We start from the raw sequence: 18,203 nt of genomic DNA on the forward strand, positions 1-18,203 counted from the left end.
ATGCTGGTGATCAGAAATACGACGAAACTGATGGGTGAACTTCGAGAAAATATTGTAGTAAACTTTCATGAGGATTTAAGAAAAGCAAGGAACTTGAAGAACATGAATCTCAGCTCCCAATATCTAGCATAGCTTACTTCTCATTTGGTTTTTCAGCTGTTTTTCTTTTCTCTCTCAACAATACGTACTGCTCTAGGTTATCTGTAAGTTTTCATGCTGAGGGTCTGTCTTGGTCCGACTCTCCGTGTGTACTTGTTCTTGTTTCTGTACAAGCCTAGGCTCAGTACCTATTTTTGCCTCTTACCACTTACACCTTTTTGACAATTCCATTTACTTATTCATCATTAAGTACTGTCTGCTTTATTTCTCATTTGGTATGGAAATAGATGTGAGTTTGAATTGAAATTGAATGTAGCCTCACATATTAAGCGAAACTCAAGAAATTGAGTTTGAAATACGAAGGAACCATTGCTGTCTGAAAGAGTGTTGATATAATGTAGTGTTACAGTCAGTTTGAGACTAGCTCTGAGAAATCCGAGTTGGGCAAATATTTGAGTAATGTATCATACTTCCAAGTTCTCTTAATTGTGATCTTGTAATACGAACACATCTTGAAACATCAAGTCACTTGCAACATGGCACATACACGTAAAGATGTAGCTCAGGTCTTGGATGTACACGTAGTTTGGATTGTATCCCAATTCAGCCGCTCTTTATCCGGATTGAATTGTATGAGATACATGTATACAGTATATCACCGCCATTGATCAGGAAAAGACGAGCGTGTAACTAATACCAGATAGGCACACGGCCCGTAGACACAGGCTTACCTTAAAAGGGGAGATTGTACTTCGATTGTCACTGCTCCGTTGCTGATTATTATTGGTTGAGTGTTTTTCCCCGGCGCTTAGTTTTTTATCCCTTCCTTAGAGTTTTCAATTATGGCATGCGCCAATTTGATAGAAGGGAGTGATATAAATGTAAGTGTACGTGAGTCATATTAGGTTTGTTAAACAAATAAAGCAAGGTTTGAAGTACGAGACGATTTTTTATGAATTGATCAAGGAAAGGTTGATGACAATTGGTACAGTCACGGTGCTGTGGACGAGAATATAATATTGTATGTTGGTTCAATTCGAAAAACAAATATTTGTAATAAATACCGGTAGTTGTATCCTCTCTGACTCTTAGTAATCCGCGTTTGCTATTTCCCAGGTCTGTATCGTGACTTTGGGCGTGATCCCTGGCTTCATGGCACATATACAGGTTTATGGTTTCTGACTAGCACCCCTTGAACAAAGACCTTGACGAATTGGGGAACCACCAACATAGGTCTGGATAGCTCAGTTGGTAGAGCACCGGAACGCTAGTCCGGAGTCTGCAGGTTCAAACCCAGCTCCAGTCAATTTCTTTGTTCAGCTTTTCAAAAAAAGTATAAAGATGCATGTTTAGGGTTCAAAATATGGCAGTCTTCCAGTTTGCATTCCAGTTTACTATACATACATGTACATACTTTCACTTTATGTTCTGTACTTATTGCATGTTCAATGAGCCATTGCCATGCTTTGGTGGTGCTCACAAAATCTTGTGTCAAACTGGAAGGCCGAAAGGGAGTGGCGTCCCTTGCCTCAGTGTGATGACTGGCCAGTGTATTGAAAATACTAGGTTTCTAAGATGCAAAACAAACAAACATGGGAATTGGTCATGGAAAGCCCTTTTTTGTCCCAGGTAGTAATGTCATGGAATTTCATTTTAAGATTTCTGCCGAAAACCATGTACAGTAGGCTACATCGTATCCACTTAATGCAAGACCATGTATTCAGTTCAAAAGGATCATCAACCATTTCTTGTCTTCTCTTGGCGTAATGACCCGATAGGAAAACAAAAGAAGAAAATCTTTCTCCAAAAAACTGGTGTTTGACACCATCCTCGCACATCATGAATTTACTATATTTTCAGTCCTTGACTTTCTGATTTTAAAGCTATAGTCCATCATTTGCAGCTATCCGAAAAGTAACTGGCGTAATTATTGTTGAAAATAATTGATTTGTTTGATTTGAAATTGAGATCTTAGAATGCTATTTTTCTCAAAATATACAGCTGAAGCTGAGCTGAAACGTCATCAGGTTAGTTGTTCAGTACCCTTCTTTAGATTTTGAGCACTTTTGTTGCTTCAAACGAACAAAATGCACAAATTACAAATGATGGACTATATCTTTAAATTGCGTAACTGGCTCACTCGGGCCCATTGCTACCGCTATATTCACAAACATTTTATTGCCACTTGCTGGTCAAAGACCTCCCCATATTTATAAGCTCTACATTATACCAATATGACAATCTTTCCTTATCATATCAAACATGCAAATCAGCTTTGCATGCATGTATTAAGTTGTTCAACAATTGTCTTTGATCTGTGCTTCTTTCTCTTAATTCCCTTTCCATATTTATCTTTCCCGGTAAAAAGTAATTATAATGATAATGACTAATTTCCTTAGTGCAATGTTTGTACTTTTGAAATTAAGCTCGAAAACTTTGTAAATGTTTTCAGCCTTTTTCCTGCTGTTAATTCAAATGAGATAAACCAAATTGTTCAGTCTTGAATGGCTCAGGCCGATTGCTATCTTCAAAGGGAATCTGCTTCACTCGGTCGGTCAAATACAAATCCTTATAACTGCATGCGGCATTGCTCCACGTTTTTTTTTTTCTAATTTATTCTGTTTGGCCTACTGGCTTGGCCACTTGCTATCTTCACAGAAAAACCTCTTTCACCATAATAAAAGCATTGGCTTGGTTAACCTTACCTTATTACTGAAATTTGCAAAGTTGATTTGCAAAGGAGATACCTTAGGGAGACAAGGTGGATTAAGGAGACATTTCAACGTCTCCCTAATGTCACAACTCCTATTTAGAGGCAACATTTTACTGTCTAAGGCGGTGTAGGCTAGGCTAGATCGATTGCTCATGGTCCGAAGCATAAATGTATCGGTTACCAACATTTGCAGGGGTAGGATTTAAAGGTAAAATGGGGGTTAGTGTCATGAAAAAGTTTGCAAATTCTTGTGCGCAACCCTACGAGAATGTTTCCCCTTATAGAGTACCATTCTTGGTACATTAACTCTGTACTTATCATTTATTATGTCTGAACTCAGGCCCAATTTGCTAACTTAACTGATAATCTTACCATTAATTATGTCCTTTTTTATGGGGGAGGCTATTTTTTGGTCTACCTTTCTTTCCTTTAATATACATTGCCTCCATCCGGCCCCTGATTCTTGTGTTTCATCACTTTCTATCTTCACAGAAAATCTCCTGCATTTTCCGGTCAACGCACGCCCTTTCCCCCAAACATGTAAATTTTTAAAAGGCTAGTACTGACAACCTTCCCTTTCTTCTTTTCCCGCTTTTTTTCTTAAATCATATGGTCCTGACCGTATCCATATCTCCCATGTGCTATATCTTAACAATCTCCTTCACTCGCCGGTCAAGAAACCATGTCCTCCGCTGACACAATGCCAACGTCCTTGAGGACAACTCGCCCGGTTTATTATGCGCGGGGAGGATCCGGGAGGGCCCCCCTAAATGAAAACCGACTTGTCGGATCAGATTACAACAAATTTGCACTGATTTTTCATCTCGACGACCGGCGTGTCAGGTCGCGAGTGCCCATTGATTGCCTGCCCGCCCCCCTCCCTCCTTCTGCTCCACTCCTTCTCCCTGACCGACCGTCGATTGCTCATCATCACAACTCTCCCAGCTTGCCTGTTTAGATATCGAAAGCCAAACAGTTTTAACATCTCTGGATGCTTGACGAGTCTTGGGCCCGTCGTATAAATGTAAATGGATCCATGGCCAGTAATTCCCACTGAACATGAAGTGATGTGGCTTTTTTTTTTCGTTTTTTTTTTTTTTTTATGAAAGCCAAGTGTTCAGTCATCCTGAGCACGTCGGGGGAAATGCTTGTCATGGATAGCAGACAGATCAGATGCCGTTTGAATAAGTCCTTGCTTCAATAAGTCCTTGCTTCGTGAGGTCTTATTGCCATGGTTTGGGGGGATTATGTGTTTGCAAGTACAGTGAATTTTAGATTGAGATTTCCTACTTACATGCAAACAGTCTTCAGTGATTCAAGGTATTTTTTTCTATCCATGGACAATGTAGGCTGTTTAAAACCCTCCTATGAAAACATGCATTCCGAGCCATGTTATTACTTGGGTCAATATACTAAGCCTGAGTTGATTGCGTAACGGTACATACTGTACGTCCACTATATCTGTGAAATTTGTTTCCGAAATATTTGTTTCCTAATGTAACACCCAAAAACCACCAAAACAATCTTTGCACAACATGCCAGGCTTCATTGCAAATATATTTTGATAAGACAAAAATAAATGTGATGTGATCATGCTAAATGAGTCGTTTGTCGGGAATTTTTATTTGGAGATACAGGCCAAAATAGGGCCACTTCATCACATCACTTCATCACATCTCTTGGTGTTCTGACTTCCATAATTTTTGAACTGAGGATGGTACCAGCATGCAGTTTTCACAGCAGTAATGCTAAGATTGTGCTCTTATCAAATCTGTAATAAAAACAAATTTGACCAAGGTCGACAAACGACTCATGTAGCCGGATCGCATCACAAATGGCTTTAGGTTCATCCTCACTCCACAATGTTTCTGTAAAATTTGTATTAGAAATATTTTTCCACACGTGATTACATTATAATATAATAATAAGGTGCTTATAATATAGCGTTTTATACCAAAGGTCTCAAAGCCCTTTACAATTATTACCCCTGTTGTGTTCATCAGGTCATGAGACCAGTTTTTGCAGCAGCTCGAGATCAGTGCATTCTAGTCTCTATACCTTCACATGTACCCATTTGTATACTCCTGGGTGGAGAGAGGCAATTGTAGTAAAGTATCTTACCCAAGAACACAAGTGCTCCAGAATCACCTAAAAGGCTTCGCCAAGTCAACACGGCAACCCTCAGTTTATTGCAAGTCCTCCTGCAATCGCCTGATTGCATGTTTGTTTGTTTTTCAAATTGTAATTAGCACCATAAATGTTTGTATACATGTACTTTTCCTTTTTTACCTCAAATTTCAGGCAAAACTGTCAGAGTCAACTTACGGTAGGCCTACCCTGAAATACAAATCTTTTGATGTGACAGTAATACATTATTAAAAAGTTGGGATTTTTTTTTTTTTTTTTTTTTTTTAATATTAAATCCAAAAAATAATCACTTGTAAGATGTAGACTGTACATGTACGTGTATGAAGACGTTTGCCAATCTTCATTTTATGTTTTGATGTGGCCAAAAAATACATAGCTTAAAGTTTCAGTAAAATTGGAAACAGGAAATTTGAATCCGATAATGACATCATAAGGACAATCACACACACCTGCTTCACTTGCTCAAAATTATAATGTCCATTTCCCTTCCAGAACTCGTAAAAAAAAAAATCCCCATTACCGTATGCTCGCAAAGCTAAATTTGTTGAAAATAACATCTCTTCTTGCTGTCATTATTGACTAGCTTTAATTACGTTTTGTTCCTGAGGGCCAAAATCCGGGAAGCGTGCCTTTTTAGAACCGCCAGGAATCTGATGCATTGCCTCATCGTTCGTTATCAGATCCAATAAATCGTCTTTTTTTTAAGGCGATCTCTGAATAATGTATTGTGGCTCGAACATTAAGCTGATTAAAAAGATTGATGCATGAAAAGTTCATTTCGAAAAAATAGATGGGAAATCCATTCATTTTGCATCGTATTTATTCGTAATTGTTATCACCAGTTTGCAAATTGCTACTGATTTCTTGCCGTGTATCAAAGGATTAAGGGCGGATCCAGAACAACTTTTTATTCATATTTTAGTTCACCTTTATCCATCGTTCACTTTAATCTACTTAAATGCAACTTGATTAATTAACTTTAATCTAATCTTTCCTCTCTCTACTTTGCTGCTTGTTTTAAATCTACATCTTTTTATCTGCTTAAAGGGAATATACCTCATTTGCTTTTGCTGTAATTTTCAGCAAGGGATGGATTTAGGGGGTTGGTAATATATATATTGTAACACTGACTTTTTTGACGTTTTGGGTTCATAGATGTTATAAAAACCAAGAAAAACAATCTTCCTGTAGTCTTGTTCCCTGACCCCACCTAAGATGAAATGGAGCAATTTAAGGACGTCGAGGAATTGTAAGGTCAGGGAACCTATCTACATGTAGCTGGCTTGCAACCATTCACGGATGTGTAACTGATTGCAAACAAAATGTGCACTGAATAAATTTGGTAATTGGGGGCAGTAGTTGAACAAAAAATCAGGTTTTTCCAATACTGGTCGGCTGACCAGCGTTGGAATTTGATACAAAAATACCACTTTTCTTGAAAATGACAGCATACCAGGGGCCATGATTTTACAGGAAACATTTCCATTCACTAACAGTCCAGTACACTTCATAATGATTTGGTAGTTTTTTTTTTTTTGATCGTGAAAATGTTGTTATATTCCCTTTAAGAACTACTACCCTCGGGTGATGCTGAATGTAACAACTTTTGTGAATGGACGGTGGGGCTGATGTCATGCTGCAGGCACAACTATCATTAATTAATGCATTGCACATCTCCCTCCATGTCTTGGGTGCACTATACAGGCTTTGGTACTTTATCTTTTGTACTTATGATTGGTATTTTTATGGTTATGTAACCTTGTACTTTGGGTTGTACTAAATGCTTTGATTCCCAGTATTTCCTTTATACATGTATGTGCCAGGAACAGCTCACAACTACTGTTGGGTTGTGCAAACAGAATGACCATCATTAAATTTAAAGGAAATGTACATCATTGGCTTTTGCTGTAATTTTCAGAAATGAACTACCGGTATTTGAGGGGTTAGTATAATAGATCAAATACACTGACATGTTTGAAGTTTTGTGTTCGAAAATGCTGGAAAAACCAAGAAAAACAAAAATGTTCAAGTAGTCTGGTTCCTTGACTCCACTAAAGATAAAATGGATCAATTTACAGATGCCGGAAAATTGTAAGGTAAGGGAACCAGTCTAGCTGGCCTGCACCCGTTCATGAACATGTAACCAATAGCAAACAAAATTTGGACTGAAAAAATGGTAAAGTTGGAGCAGTAGTTGAAAAATAGTTAGGTTTTTCCAACGGTGGTCGGCTGACCACCGTTGGAAATGTATACAAAAATACCATTTTCTTGAAAATGACTTCACACCAGGTGCCATAATTTTACAGGATGCTTTAGACTGTCATTTACAACATCCTAGTAAGGTATTTCTTAAAAACTTGGTAGTTTTATTTTTCGATGTTCGCAAATGTATATTCCCTTTAAGTGTTACTTAATTTTTCTTTAATTGCATAATATATCCATGCATGTGTTATTAGAGGATTAAACTGTTGTTACATGCAGAACATAGCGTGCGAGAATTCTTGGACTTGCCCAACTGCTTCCTCTAATACTTCATTGACCTGTTAACTTAAAAGTGCCTCATTAAGTCTGTGAGTACAGAGTTAATTGCCATAATTAGACAGATTAAGACATTGCGCTATGACTTTTAAGTCGATGCATCAGCTTGCCATTTCGAGCAGGGCCTTTACGATATCGGCTCATATGCAAAGAGCTATAAAAAAAAATCCATTTTGCATCGTATTCAGAAATCATATCCAAACACTTGAATTCGGCAGACAAATTAATTCTTCGGATCTTTCAAGATATCCCAAAGATTTGATTAACACCCACTTAAGCTGTATTCAGAAATCAAATTATATAAATAAAATTCAGCAAACAAATATTATTATTCACACAGAGTCAAGTTTCGTGTTTGATTGGATTCCAGTGTCCATCCTATATGGTTTTGAGTTACATATGAACGGCCAACGCTAACATTACATTGTACATTTTCCACTGTAGAGTGAATCACGACGAGAAACTAAATAGATTAGTCAACACCGGTATGACTCCCCGCAAGATCCAATTACCAGTGTTTACCATTTTTTGTCTGTCGCTATTAATTTGTCGTTGGGAGATTGGAGGGTGGCTTATGAAAATTGACAAAGAAACCTTTCAAGCCAGTTGCATCTTCAGCTGAATCATCCCACATGACGTTAACAAGATGTGGAAAACCACAAAATTATGAGTTACATTCCATTTGAAGCTTTTTTTTTTTTTTTTTTTACATAAATTCAATTTTAGGCCAAGTAAAAAAAATGAGGTAGTTTCTCACTCGGCTTTTTTGAAAAAAATGAAGGAGGTGGCGTTATTTTTGTGTTTTTCTCCCTCCCAATGTGGCAGATTTTCTAAGATGGCAGATGGAATCTTCTTTTTTCTTGACTAGTACTGGTAGGCCTACCGGTATCTAGTATTTTGCTGAGGCAAAATTGTGTTCAAAGGAGCCATTGTAACCCTTTCTAGCTCGACAATTTTGTTGGGTCGTGAAAGTTTAAAAAAAGGTTTGTGCACAACCCTAGTATGGGAATGTGTTACCTGAGGTACTCTCCGTAAGGCCCAAAAAAAAAGTCTCCAGTTTCTGGTATGGAGCTTGCCCAAAAGTGGTGCAGCGACGCGACTTTTTTTTTTTTTTACCTGATTTTTTTGCTTCAAATGTCGGCTGATGACTGCAAATGGTGCCCGACTAAACTTAGTGCAAATATAAGGGAGTCCAGAGAGGCCACATAAAGCTTATTCTCGACCATAATGCAATCTAAAAACACGTTAAAATTGTGCAGCAGCAAGATTCCAGTCAAACCAGTGAGTTTGGCGGTTTTGAGACATCATCTTTCATTGAAGAAAAAACCTTTTTCATTTTGCCGACGCGCATGGCTACGGCGACGCGCGCGCATACCAGAAACCGGAGTCTTTTTTTATTTGGCCCAATAATAATCTGGTTATCTGTCATTTTATGTTGCAATGTGTAAACATCCAATGTACATGTACCCAGAACTTAGGCCTACACACATACAGGAACATTGTGTTCTGAGGATATTTTTCTCATGTTATAGGCACCATTTACATACATGCCAGGGGACTACTTCGTGGTTTATATTTCACTCAATCTTTTTTTCCAATCCATCAGGTTTTTTTTTTTTTTTTTAAACAAAGTAGCCATGGTGTTGCATTTTGGATTCATTTTGGATATGTTTCCACAAATTGGCAGAAACGGAATTCCGGCCACTCTCGGTCTCCAGGTATCACTATATCTTCTCGTCTCAATGATTCAATTTATCACATTGCCAGCCTCAGATACATTGCTGCTTGGCAAAAAGAAAAAAAAAACACTCTAAAAGTATGATACCTTTCCAGTGCAATTTTACTTAAAATTTTATCAATGCGGTAAGTCGCCACAGGCATATTGCAAATACTTCCTTGTATAAATTGTATTTATTCATCTCATGGTTTCAGAATTCAATTTTGTTTTCCTGTTTTATTGAATCATGTAAAAAGGTGGTTTTCATTTTAAAGTTAAAGGGACGCTTTCGCCCGGAATGTGCACTCTTGGGGTCTACAAAATGTATGTCCTGAATAAACCGAATAATCAAATATTGGAATAGCTTTTTGCCGGTTTGGATATTCGGGGGAAAAAAATACGCAAATACACACACACGACTGTGTTGTTATTTTATCGTAAAGTTTTGGCGCTTTATTGTAAGGTGCCACTTTTTTTGTCAACAGTAACTTTTTTGTAGACGACTGTTCAATGTTAACATCTGTTTAGCAGGTTAAAGCCATTTTACATTTATAAAATACTTCCTGAAAAACGTTTTAGCATCCCATATTGATCACCACACACACACTTTAACTGGCACACTCTTTGTGCAACTTTTTACCAGTGCAGTACAATGTACACAGTTGCAGCCAGCAGTTTTGAATATCCAAATATTTGGTCAAACACATTGTTTTGAGTAATTAAACTTTTTAATAATTCAAAAATTAACAGCCGTAGTAGTAGTTGGAAAGATTGTTTAAAAACGTAGAATATAAACGTTGACATACCGTAACTATGCCTTGAAAATGTACAGATTCCGTGTAATTCCGAAAATCCATGGTATCTTTTACTGCAGGAAAGACGTGTACATGTATGTACAACATGCTGAGATTTGTCATGATTTTTCCTGATTTCAAGATGTTTTGTCTCGATTTTTCCTGATGTCATGATTTTTTAAAGAATACCTTTTGAAATTTGGAATTCCTGAGGTCTTACCATAAAAACGTTTTTTTTTTTAATTATAAGAGTTTATATAAAACAGAAGAAATGGGGATTTTAAGGATGTCTTTGCAATGGGGCCCTCGACAACCCTCAGCCGATATGATATGAGTTTTCATTTTCCCACAAGCCTAAACCCTATAGTAAAGGCAAGGCAAATTATAGCTGTCGTGTCACACATAAACAAACAGGGTTTTCAACATTCTGTCTGTAAATGTAAGACATTATGTGCATTTTCTGGTACCAAGACCTTAGAAATGTGGACGGTAAACAATAGACTTAATTTTTCCGATCGAAAGTGCACCTTTAATCAATCTTGTAAGTACATTTTTTCATACAATGTACATACATGTAATTGTACATGTACATGTACACACAATACACTAACAATTCTAGTGTTTGAGATAGAGGCCTGTAAAGTGTAAATTGTATGCTAAGAACAGATTCCTTCTTTCAACAAGAAACCTTCTCTCAACAGAGGGCTCACTACTTGTCTGACAAACTCTGACAAATTATTAAGTGTGAACGTTCATCGTTGGTACATGTGGTACTGCATGTAAATTAATGGTTGGACAGGTGCACTGGACTCAACATGCTCTGACTCTTGATTGATTCACAAAGTCAATTAAATCATTGCCCCATAGACTTGGTAGAAAACCTGTTCAATTTATACTGAAAATAAAGTGTCGTTTGCCAACAAAAAATAGTTAAATACCTTCCCAGGAAAAACTTAAAACCAGATATCAGTACGGGAAGTTTGGTCAGGAATATTAGAAATTAAATTTATTATTAACTTAATATTAAGAATATGACTTTGCATTAAATTTTGTAATTATGTAGGTTAGTAAATATTTTAAAAACCATTTAAACACTTAGCCATTTCACAAAGGCTATTGCCTGCCCATTGATTGACATGAAAAAATCACTGCGGTTCACTTCTAAGGTTTTGTAAATTGAATAGCTTTGAAAACATCGTTAATTACAAACACTGTACATGTACCGGTACATGTATGTGTGCCATGTACTTAGCACAAAGGAAGATGGCTTGAATGTCCAGGTCCCTTTTTTGTAAATCAGGTTTCGTTTGGAAAAATGTGTAAACGTTTTAGAACCCCCCTCCCCGTTTAAACATGTAAACGTCACTGTATACATGTTCTCGTTGTCTTTCATCTGAGAAGATAAATAACTACTATCAGGCATGCAACTTTTCCTCGGATCCGCTGATTTCCTCGTTTTTTACTTCTCATGAATGCCATTACAAATTGAAAAACACTGTACAAGGTCTTGTGTGCTTTGGAATTTCCTCGTTTTTTCTAAATTCCCAGTTGCATGCCTGTACTATTACCAGGAAACAAATGAATAAAGCTAGAATATAGCCGGACAAAAAGAACAATACAGAGTCAGATAAAGTGGGAAGGCACGAAGGGCATTAGAATCAATGTTGAATAGTTCTATCTGTAATTTGTTTACTACATGTACACTTGCAGATCTATACTTGTAAACAAAATATACTTAAGGCATTAATGAAACCACAGAAGGGAGAAATGAGTCCAATCTATTTTTAACATTTTCAACCTTCAACTTGTTGTTTCCTACTGCTCCTGATGCAGCGTACTCTGCCAAGGGAATATAGCGAGGCTGTCTCTCACGAGTCTCAAGAGTGCGATGGCACTTTGCTAAACGTGTCTCAACTTTGCTCGGCCGATGTTGTATGCGAGCTGTTTTTCTTTGTGCCTTTTTTTCTGTGAACGCCAACCCCGAGGCGTACTTTTGTCTATTATCAGTCCTACAATAGGATACATGTACCGTTACATTTGTACATCTTATCTATTTGTGGGAATGCTCAAAACTAGATGTTTTTGGGCAAAAAATGACATACATGTACTACCGAAAAAAAAAATGTGTGGATGTTTTTAGATTTTTTATTTGTCATTATTTTGTAATTAAAAATATAACTCAGATATTGTGAAAGTTTCTGATTGAAACGTTTGTCGCTTAAGATTATTTTTTTTTTAAATGATTTATAGCTAGGTGTATCAGTTCAAAATGGGAAAAAGCAGTAAAAATATTTTAAAAATTCAAGATTTTTGGGTGAAACTCAAAATATAACGGGGAATACCGGTATATCTTTGTAATTGAAACCCTCACAGTCACAGACAGTCAAACAATCAATCCTCTTTCCCTGACATTCCTGAGTGTAGTCACCAACAGTCAGATCATATTTCTAGCAAGACAGTCACAGCCAGTCAATCCTGCTTGAAATGTTGGCTGGGAGCTCTTTAACTATTCAAAACAGTCACTTGATTGATTTGGACTGAAAGGACAACTTTCAAAGGCACAGAATGTATGTTTGCACAGGAGGGTTTTGTACATTGAATGTGGACTTTTGCTGCATATTTGAGTAAAGTGTTCACATATTGACTGATGACTACCCAGAGGATTTCTTGGCATAGGAGCAATTTCACTTGCAAAGTCCGGCAGTATAAAGACTCTGAGGCGACCCGTCAAGTCCACTATCGACATGTGACATTGTTGAATCACTGAGTTCAATAATATTAAGTCAAGATCGCCCTAGACAAAATCTGCGTCAGTAGCACAAGTCCCGGAATTCTGACGTGTGGAATGGTGTTCATGTACATGTATATGGGTCAAGGAGGCAACATGAGTGCGCGCAGGCAGATAAGTTGGACCGTACGCTCTGCAGCCAATTCCAAATGCCCATCGTTTTGATGGTACATTAATGGAAAAACTCTCAAATTCTAGGGTAAACTTGCCAAAATTGTGCCGACTCAAGATGTATACGCTTTGAGCCAAAGTGAAAAATTCTTAGCGCAGTTGAGAACGAATTGAAAGTTTGGTGTCACGTTACACGTGAGAGCCATTATCAAAATCAATGATGTTTGCATGTTTACTATAGGTTCAACGAAGAGTACCTTTAAAGGCATCATGTGCTTTTCATGGATTTTGTTCGTATCCAATAACACCACTCAAAATCCAAAGAAGAGTGTTTAAAGCCTGAACCTGTTGAAGTTTCAGCTCAGTGTATGTGTTACATTGTACACTTTTGACATAAGCAAGAATATTTTCAAGCAAACAGTAGAAAAGCATGGACAACTGTTTAAAACTGAAACACAATTTTGTGAATAGGACCCTTTATTCTAAAAATCAGTCATTTGACTGATCGTTGGAAATCAGGGTAATCACCTACATTTCTTGGTTTCTTCAAAATGACAGCAAGCCAGACGGAATAATTTTACAGGGTGTTCAGTACAATCTTTAATCCAAGTAAACTTTTTGATGAGAATTTGGTAGTTTACTTTTGGGATAAAAGTACATGGTCCTATGATATATATGCCTTTAAAGATGAACTTTTTTTCATGAAGGAGCAACTTTTCTAAATTTGGATATTGTGACCAAGCTTTTAAGATCGACTGATACAAATAGAAACAGGTACATACTGAACATGAAAAGAACACAGACTGACATCATATTTTTGTCAATATTTTTGTCCACCCATTTTCAATCACTCATTTGTAAAATTTCGAAAATGGTTGCCAAAAGAGCCTGCGGGTTTTTTTGAATATCCACTTTCAGATAATGCATTTCCTATTCTGTCTACTGTGTTCGGGCATCAGGGCATCTGTGAGATGGAGCGTCTCCAACACCATTCACGAGCATTTTGTTGAAATGGCTGTGTCAAAAATGTGAAGTGAGCCCTCTTGTGATCCCTAGGCTCATGTCACGGCTTCAGATGTTTTTCATCTCTTGATTATCCAGACGAGTTTGACACTTAAAGCAAAAATACAAGTTGACGCTCGTACATTACATATAATGTGCCTGCATTGCTCTGGTGATGCTTTTCAGTGTTTGTTTTTCTCCTAAAGTTAGGAACATTTGAGAATTTTCCAATCCTTTCATTTAAAATGATTGTCATTCAATAGCAATAAAAAGATTTCTGTACAAATTTAATTTGTCTGATAAACTGTAACAATTTATAACAGTAATCAGTGATAGTTTTCACAACCATAATATTGTTTTTTGTTGTTGAATTCTTTGTATGACAGGTCATAATTTCCTGACCCATACATGTACTGGTACGCTATAAAGCCCGTCCACCATTGTTGAGGACATGAATTTCACTTCGCACTTGCTATCGCGTGAAGTACATGTATTAACCGGGCTTAAAGGGAATTTACATCATTGGCTTTTGCTGTAATTTTCAAAAATGAACTGTTTGAGGGGTTAGTATAATAGATCAAATACTATTACACATACATGTTTGAAGTTTTGTGTTCGAAAATGCTGGAAAAACCAAGAGAAACAAAAGTGTTCAAGTAGTCTGGTTCCCTGACTCCACTAAAGATAAAATATATCAATTTATAGATGATGGAAAATTGTAAGGTAAGGGAACCAGTTTAGCTGATCTGCACCCGTTCCTGAACATGTAACCAATAGCAAACAAAATTTGGACTGAAAAAAAAAAAGGTAAATTTGAAGCTGTAGTTGAAAAATAGTTAGGTTTTTCTAACGGTGGTCGGCTGACCACCGTTGGAAATGTATGTACAAAAATACCATTTTCTTGAAAATGACTTCACACCAGGTGCCATAATTTTACAGGATGCTTAAGACTGTCATTCACCAACATCCTAGTAAGATATTTCGTAAAAACTTGGTAGTTTTATTTTTCGATGTTTACAAATATTGTATTCCCTTTAAGGGAGAAATGTCTACTTTTTAGATAACAATTAGCTAGATATACCCCGGTACCTGAATGGTGCTTAAGTCCTGCCATGCAAGTACATGTAGCTCGTATTGATTTTCCACCAACTTACCCTAGGGGTTTTCAATTAAAAAAGAAAGTTTATTTTTACAGATGTACATGGCTAGTTATCTGCCAAGATTGGATGGAGTTTATTATTATAGAGAAAAAAGTCTTGGATGTGCAAACGTGCATAGGAACTTAACATTAAGTTGAAGTGTTTCTTCTTCAGATTGAAGTAGCCAGCTGGGATTTTTTTTGGCCGAAAATTTCGATTTTCGTAAAAGGAAAAATTGTCCAGCCACCTTCTGATTTATAGCCAAATGCCACAAAAGGGGGGCAGGATTTCGCAAGAGTCATTTCAACAGTATTTGTACGATATTTCTTGCTGAAACTTTGTCAGTTTCAATTCTCCGGGGTGTGGACTACTGGAGCGTAAATTGTACGACAATAGGCCGCGCACAACGGCCAATTCAAGATCAACACACGGTCCGCCTCCACAGACTTCACGGACTTTGTGTGTGTGTACAAAAGGCACGAGGGATTAGCGTGTTTAGACATCACCCGGAGGCGAGTTGAGGCAATCTTGATGTCTTAACCCGTCAGCCGTGCCTGTGTATAAAAACAGCCAGTGCGTGTTGTCACGTCCTCCAACGCGAACTGGTTAAATCCACAATTGTGTTTAGTTGTGAATTGCTGAACTAATTTCATATGGCTGTACTGTAATCACTATTCTAATCTAATGAATCATGTCACTTCCTCCGAGCTCCGTTCCCAAATCAGGAATACATGTAAATTGCCACCTACTCTGTTTGATTACTCTATAAAGTCAAAATTAAAAGTTGAATTTGAGGTTTAGAGCTGTGCTCTTGTAGTACACAGGGGACCTTTCCTTTACCCAACGCCCCCCACCAATGGAGGCTCTGACGCCCTCAGCTCTGAGACTCATGGGTATTCATCAATGAATTCCTTGCCTCAACCTCCTGCAATCTCACTTCAAATCCCATGTGTTTCACCTGTAGGTTGTTGTTCTGGTCCCTATTTTAGTTCCGTTGGTTTTTCTCAGAATTTCCCCATTTAGGTTCTCTTCCCACGCTTAATGGGAATAAACAACATTTGCAAACATCAAAAAACAAAATAACCTAATTATTATGAAATACCTTACTGGACTGTTAGTGTTAGTGAAGACAGTCTAAAACATCCTGTAAAATCATGGCACCTGGCATGCTGAAATTTTCTAGAAAAGTGGTATTTTTGTATCAATTTCCAATGCTGGTCGGCCAACCAGCGTTGGGAAAAAAACTGACTTTTCCCAAATACTGCCCCAAATTTACCATATTTAGTTATTCCGCATTTTCTTTGCAATCGATTACACACCTATGAATGGGTACAAGCCAGCTAGACTGGTTCCCTGACCATACAATTTCCCGACGTCTATGAATTGCTCCGTTTCATCTTAAGTGGGGTCAAGGAACCAGACTACAGGAACACGATTGTTTTTCTTGTTTTTTCCAGCATCTACAAACACAAAACTTCAAACAAATCAGTGTAACAATATTTGCTATAAAATACTGACCACCCAAATCCATCCATTTCTGAAAATTACAGCAAAATCAAAGTACGGTATGTATATTCCCTTTAAGGATAGAACATATATTTCCATTATTACTTTCATAGCCAATTCAAGATCTTGTCTGCATCATTGTTCAGAAAGTTGATTGTCAATCATCATTATTATCAGTATCAAGGAAACTTTTCAAATCTGTTTGATCAACCATTGTTTTTGACTTTCATCCTCAGGAACATAGATTTTGTTTTTTCTAGTTGCTTTTTTTTTTCTTTCGAGTTTTTCACTTTTTAATGAGACATCAAGTGAATCCTCCCACGTGTAGTCATGGAATATTTCATTTCCAAAATGTTCTTTTGCTTCCATTTTTTTTCAAGTTTCACCCTGGAGAATAGATTTGTTTTTCAACTGCCATAAAAGAAAAACAAGTTATGCAAAATTATTCACTTTTGATGAAACATTTAACGAAAGAATCCACCCACATTTGCATGTAGTCATGGAATCCTTGATTACCAAAATTTAAATTATCCCCTCCCCCACCAAAAAAAAAAATCTTGTACAAAACGTAGGTTTATTTGAAATAAGAGAGACAAAAGCAACCCAGAATTATATGTTAAGCCTTTTTTTTTAAAGGGTTCAGATGCCTAAAAAAGAAGAGAAGTATTTTATGAAACAATAAATAAATTGTAAAACTTGAAAAAAAATTGTGAGTAGAAAAACAAAATTACATTTGTTGAAGAGCAATTTTAATTGGAATTAATTGGTATCATTCCCTGGGATGATATCAAATTTTCAACAAAAAAAGAGAGTATAATTGGTGCTCTGCCCTAACGCCTCTCAGCAAAGTGAAATCCTAATTACTGTCTTGATGACTCAGTTGATGACAGATTCTCAGCATCTTAGATGCTTGTCAGTCTTGTTCAGGATTCCCTGAATTGGGAACAGTCCATGGGGAGGTTTACAGGCTCCCAATTAGTGCATAAGTTATGACCCTTTGCATAAGACATTGCATTGACAGTGTACGTATAGTCTTTCATTGAATTAAACATAGCTTTAATACTGGTGGCAGTGCATGTTTCATTTTGTTATTTTTGTTGTCGTTCCTGGGGTGTGCTGGTATACAGGTCATCATATTTAATTTTAAACTGAAGGGGCTAAGCGGGGCTAAGGTAAAAGAAAAACCTTAAAAAAGAATTTGTGATTTTTCAGTGTAAAACAAAAACCCACAAGTTTTCCTTAGAGTTTAGGTTAGGGCTGTCCCGAGTATTCCAAATACTCAGATATTTGATCATCAACAGAATATTTGAATAGTTTTATACGAATATCCGAAAACAAACTCGTAATAAACATGCACACAGGACCGTGATGTTATTTTATTGTAAAGGTGCGGTGCTTTATTGTCAGGTTCCACTTTTTTTGTCGACAGTAACATATTTTTTGTCGACGGTGGTTCATTGTTTACTGAATGTTGCTCAATCGACGGCGGTTCATTGTTTACATTTAAAAAAATACTTGATGTAAAACACTCATTCGCCCACATCAATTGCCGCGAATTGTATCGGGCGCACTCTTCATGCAACTTTTCACCGCCGCAGTACGCAGTTGTAACTGGCAGTTTTGAATATTCCAATATTCGTTCAAACGC

Source organism: Patiria miniata, unplaced genomic scaffold, assembly GCF_015706575.1.
Source record: "Patiria miniata isolate m_02_andy unplaced genomic scaffold, ASM1570657v1 HiC_scaffold_15, whole genome shotgun sequence".
Taxonomy (NCBI): Eukaryota; Metazoa; Echinodermata; class Asteroidea; order Valvatida; family Asterinidae; genus Patiria; species Patiria miniata.